Raw genomic sequence first — 6,448 nt, forward strand, 5'->3', positions numbered from 1 at the left:
GTAAATCAGTCAGAAAAGATGGACATAGAGTACGATACCGAACGACTCCCTCATAAAAATCATGGTTCATGGCAGATTTGAAATGATGGGGGTTAAAGTCTGAGTGAGATGTCATGTAGTGTGATTTGTGAGCAAAAGGATCAATGTCTGGTTCTCTAACAGATGTGAGAGGGCGATGAGGGTTACCTCTTTGTGATCGAACAGGGACAGACCTTGACTTAGGTTTTGCTATCTCAGGAACAGGTTCTGCAACAGCAGAACGCTTCCCTTTAGATGAGCCAGGTTTCGAAGAGCTCGGTTTGGAGGGTGTCGTCTTAGGTGGTGGCGTCGGCTTGGCAGGAGCAGGGTACCTTGGTGTAGTCTTGGTTCGCACCATGGGTGCAGTGCGAGGAGGAGAGGTAGGAGGAGATGGTGAAGGTGTGAAGGTGCGGTCTTGGGAGCGAGTGGAGGGTTTGGATGGAAGTTTATACACCTTTTCTCGAGGAGGCTTGTGTGCTATGGTTTTCTTCCTCATTTGGTTAGTTTCAGTCTTTTGAGGGAAGAGAAGCAGTAAAGTGAGTAGGAAGAAACCGAAGAGTGTGTGGAGAAGTTATGGAGGGAAGAGAGGGAGTGTTGGTAACCGTACCCAAAAAGTGGATTTCCAAAACCATGCAACTGCATTACCATTTGAAAAGACTTGAAAAGACATGACCTCATTTAAGAAAGATTTTATTTGATTTTAAAAAATAAAAGGGAAGTTAATTTTAAAATTTGAGAAAAACAACAAAATTAACCTGAAACACTTTTTTGGGCCAAAATTAAATCCTCTTGAAAACCTTTTGGGCCACAAAACATTTATTGAAAACCTTTTATGAAACACACAAGTCATCAAAAATAACAAACAAGATTGTAACATTCATGTTAGGGCCTTGAAGTGATATGAGATTAATGAAACCCATTTGGACCACTCTTGATCTGAATATTGAGGTTGGCCCAGATTGAGGTTCATTTGAAATAAGCCCAGAACACGCTGACTTGATGGAAAAGTTCATCACCTGCCCAGAATTGTCTCATGCCTGTTTATGAGACAAAAAGCTCCAGCAAATATATCAGCATTTTTTAAACAAAGAATCATAACTCAAGATTCCTAGACAAGTCCTAAGCATGCAGAATCTATCCTCAGCTAATGGTTTTGTAAAAATATCTGCTAATTGCTCCTCTGATTTAACAAATTGAATACTAATATCCCCCTTTTGGACATGTTCTCTTATTGAGTGAAATTTCACTTCAATATGTTTAGTCCTAGAGTGCAAAACTGGATTTTTAAAAATATTAATGGCACTCATATTATCACACAGCAGGGGAATATTTTCAGCATTTAATTTGTAATCAGCAAGCTGCGTTTTCAACCATAAAAGCTGAGAACAACAAGAAGAAGCAGCTATATACTCAGCCTCTGCAGTGGAAAGGGCCACTATTGGTTGCTTTTTACTTGACCATACATTTAAGGACTTCCCAAGGAAGCAACATAAACCCGAGGTGCTCCTCCTATCAACTCTATCACCAGCAAAATCTGCATCACAATAACCAACTGCAGAAAAATCATCAATCTTAGGATACCAAAGACCAAAATTGGATGTGCCATGAACATATCTAATGATCCTTTTAACTGCAGAAAGATGTGACTCTTTTGGTTTGGATTGGAACCTAGAACACAATCCAACACTTTGCACAATATCGGGTCTAGAGGAAGTTAAGTACATAAGAGAGCCAATCATTCCTCTATACCTAGTCTCATCAACATCTTTCTCAATTTCTCCCTTATCTAATTTAGAATTAGGATGCATGGGAGTTCCCATGGGTTTGGCATTTTCCATACCAAATTTCTTAACTAATTCCTTGGCATACTTCTTTTGATGAATGAAAATACCTTTTTCAGTTTGTTTAATTTGCAGCCCAAGAAAGAAATTAAGTTCACCCATCATACTCATGTCAAATTCACTTGTCATGAGTTTTCCAAATTCAGAACAAAGGGATTCATTTGCTGATCCAAAAATAATGTCATCAACATATATTTGGACTAGAATAAAAGAATCATTAGAGTTCTTGATGAATAGAGTTGTGTCAGTGGTGCCTCTTTGAAAACCATTTTTCAAAAGAAAAGATCTAAGTCTCTCATACCAAGCTCTAGGAGCTTGTCTTAAACCATAGAGAGCTTTAGATAGTTTGAAAACATGATCAAAATGCTCTTTATTTTCAAAACTAGGAGGCTGCTCCACATACACTTCTCTATCTATCACTCCATTCAAAAATGCACATTTCACATCCATTTGGTATAATTTAAAACCACAAAATGCAGCATAAGCTAAGAGAAGTCTTATGGCCTCCATTCGGGCAACAGGAGCAAAGGATTCATCAAAGTCTATTCCTTCTTCTTGGTCATATCCTTGAGCCACTAGCCTTGCCTTGTTTCTTGCAATGCTACCATCTTCTCCCAACTTGTTCCGAAAAATCCACTTGGTGCCGGTCACTTTCTTTCCACTTGGCCTTGGAACCAAAGTCCATACTTGGTTCTTTTCAAACTCAAGAAGCTCATCCTCCATAGCTTTAACCCAAGAAGGGTCACTAAGTGCTTCCTTGACGTTTTGAGGCTCTATTTGTGAGAGAAGGGCAATGTTTGATCCTTCATTTGCCTTTCTAGTGGAAGACCTTGTTTGCACTCCATGAGAGACGTCCCCATTGACAAATTCCTCAGGATAATTCTTCAAGAATCTCCATTCACGAGGTCTGGTGGACTTGGAGGCAGATTCATTCACCAAGGGATTCTGGGTGCTGCTGGCTGCAGAATTTCCTTCAGATTCATGAGACAAAATAGAATTGTCTCTTGAATTTTCAGCATTAGCAGTTTCTGGTTCAGCTTGTCCAGAATTTCCTTTTTCATGATTTTGAGCAGCTTCATCTTCCTTTTGAGCTTGATTTCCTGCATCACAATCTTCCAAAATGCTTTGTACCAAGTTAGTATCACAAAATGTAACATGTATGGACTCCTCAATAATCCTAGCATCTTGATGATACACCCTATATGCTTTACTAGTTGTGGAATATCCTATGAATAAACACTCATAAGCCTTTGGATCAAATTTACCCAAATTTTCTTTGTTATTTAAGACAAAGCATTTGCATCCAAAGATGTGTAAGTAATCTAAGTTTTGTGGGTAGCCTTTCCAAAGTTCATAAGGGGTTTTCTTCAAAAATTTCCTTATGATTGTTCTATTTAAAATGTGGCAAGCTGTGTTAACCGCTTCAGCCCAAAGAAATTTTGGAACATTACTCTCACAAAGCATAGCTCTTGTCATCTCTTGTATGCTTCTATTTCTTCTTTCCACAACACCATTTTGTTGTGGTGTTCTTGGACAAGAGAAGTTGTGAGATATTCCAAATTCCTCACAAAAGGATTCAAACAAATTATTTTCAAATTCAGTTCCATGATCGCTTCGTATAGAAGAGATTTTCAAATCCTTTTCATTTTGAATTTTCTTGCAAAAAGGTTCAAAGGCCGAAAAGGCTTCATTTTTGTGTGCAAGAAATAAAACCCAACCAAATCTAATATAGTCATCCACAATTACTAAACCATAATGTTTACCACCTAGGCTTTGAGTTCTTGTTGGACCAAATAAATCAATGTGTAGCAACTCAAGTGGTCTTTTAGTAGAGATGTCTTCCTTTGGTTTAAAAGAACTTTTTGTTTGTTTTTCCATTTGGCAAGCATCACAAGTGATGTCTTTGTCAAACTTTATCAAAGGAAGACCTCTTACTAATTCTTTCTTTACAAGTTTGTTTATTTGAAACATACTTGCATGGCCCAATCTCTTGTGCCATAACCACTTTTCAGATTCTTTAGAGTAAAGACAAGCTATATTTTGATTCTTTAGTTCATCAAGAGTAAGTCCATACATATTATTGAAACGCTTGGCAACAAACATCACTTCATTTGTTTTTTCATTAACAACACAGCATTCAAGCTTTTTGAAAACAACTAAATATCCTAAATCGCACAGCTGACTTATACTCAAAAGATTGTGCTTTAAACCACAAACCAAAAGCACATCATCAATGAAAGTAGATTGCTCATTACCTACTTTTCCAACAGCAATGATTTTACCTTTACCATCATCTCCAAAGGTCACAAAACCTCCATCATACTTATTTAGTTTGATGAAGTAGGTTGACCTTCCAGTCATGTGCCTTGAACATCCACTATCCATGTACCACATGTCCTTTTTGTTCTTGGATGCTAGGCAAATCTGCATGATGAGTTTCAAGTAGCCTTAGGTATCCAAATTAATTTGGATCCTTTGAAGTTAATCCATCTTGGTTGCCCAAGTGCATTGAAATCACAAACAACATTGTAGACTTTGTTTCCTACAACTCTCTTTTCAATGAAGCATTGTGCATATGAGTGACCAAATTTCTTGCAATTAACACAATGATTTTCTCGTGTGTGTTGCTGAAACTGATGTGAGTTATATTGCTTGAAATGATTAAAGTTTTGAAATTTTCTAGTTTTTGGAGGAGATACATTTCTTTTAACAAACTGATTTTTATTAAAGTTATTCCTCTTTGCAAAAGTATTTTCACCAGAATTTTTTTGAACATTTTTACCTTTCGAATATGAGGTTTTGTTGTAAAATGGTGGTTTCTTAAAAACAGCCTCATTTTTCGAAATATAACCCAAACCTGGCCGGTTTGAACTCGGTTCAGTTCTTGGTGAAGGCTCAGTTTCACTTGTGTATACTTCATCAAATTTTTCTTCAAGTGTTGGAGCATTTTCAATACCAGATTTGTTTGGTATGGTTTTGGCATTTGATGAAGAAGCCACAAACTTTATAGAGGAAATATTAGAGAATGCATCTTCCTTGGCTATGTAGCCTAAACCAGATTTTTCAAACAATGGTCTTTGACTTGCAAGTAATTTGTCCAAGTTACTAGAACCTTGAGCAAATTTTGCTAAGTCACCATTCAGCCTTTTAATCATATCATTTAATCTTTTATTTTCAGCAATTAACTCATGTGAAGGATCCACAATGTGCTTTCCTTTTAATTTTTCAAGTTTATATTTTAGAAATCTGTTTTCTTCAATGATGTCCAAAGCACATTCAGTTTCCTTCACTTTTTCTTTTAAAAATTCATTTTCAACTCTTAATACATCTCTTTCAGATCTGCATTTATTGTATTTATCAAGCAGTTTTGATGTGTTTAAAGTGAGATCATCAATAATAACATGCAAATCCTCAATGGTCAAATCATAATAGTTTACCTCATCAAGATTGTTGTTTCCAGCCATGAAGCAATCTTTGTCATCTCCTTCAGATTCTTCTTCTTCATTTGAGTCATTCTCAAGATCCTCCCAAGCTGCCATGAGTACTCTCTTCCTTTCCCTCTTGCTTTTGTCCTCCTTTTTGAGCTTTGGACAGTTTGACTTGAAGTGTCCAGCCTCCTTGCAATGATGGCATGTCACCTTGCTCAAGTCCATCTTTTGCTCCTTTGAACTTGAACCATTGTATTTGCCCTTGCTTTTCATCATCCTTCTAAATCTCCTAGCAAAAAACAAAAGTTCGTCATCTAAAATACCATCACTAGACTCACTCTCTTTTGGTTCTATTTGTGACTTGAGGGCTATTCCCTTTTTCTTTGAGTCTGTGTTTGTGTGTGTGGCTTCATAGGCAAGGAGTTTTCCTCTCAGCTCATCATAGGTTATGGGACTTATGTTGTTACTCTCGGTTAGGACAGTGGCAGTGTTTTCCCACTCTTTTGTGAGGCTTCTAAGGAGTTTTCTCACCAAGGTTTGTTATGCATAGTTTGTACCCATAGCATTAAGGTTGTTGATTATGATTGAGAATCTCTCAAATGCTTCATCAATGCTTTCTCCATCCTTCATGCTAAACATCTCATACTCTTTTCGCAGCATATCAATCCTCGTTTCTTTGACTTGTTTAGTGCCTTCGTGTGTAACCTGGAGTTTTTCCCAGATTTCTTTGGCTGTCTTGCATCTAGACACCTTCCGGTACTCTTCAAAGCTGATAGCACAGTGAAGAAGGTTGATTGCTTTAGCGTTCAGCTCTATCTTCTTCTTGTCATCTTCATTCCATTCAGCTTCTTCTTTCGGAGTCACCACTCCAACAGCACTTGTTTTTGTTGGGATCTTGGGACCACTCACAATGATCTTCCATAAGTTGTAGTCAATGGATTGGATAAAGATCCTTATCCTTTCTTTTCAGTAGGAATAGTTCTTTCCGTTAAAGAAAGGTGGCCAGTTGTTTGACTGGCCTTCAGTGAGGGTGTAGGCAATTGTGGTTGTGCCCAGATTGTTCGCCATTGGATCTTTTCTCCAAGCGGTTAAGCTTGATTCTTGAGACCTTAGCTCTGATACCAATTGAAGGTTGTGGTAGGCTTAGAGAAGGGGGGTTGA

This window comes from Arachis hypogaea, chromosome 3 (assembly GCF_003086295.3).
Source record: "Arachis hypogaea cultivar Tifrunner chromosome 3, arahy.Tifrunner.gnm2.J5K5, whole genome shotgun sequence".
NCBI classification, from domain to species: Eukaryota; Viridiplantae; Streptophyta; class Magnoliopsida; order Fabales; family Fabaceae; genus Arachis; species Arachis hypogaea.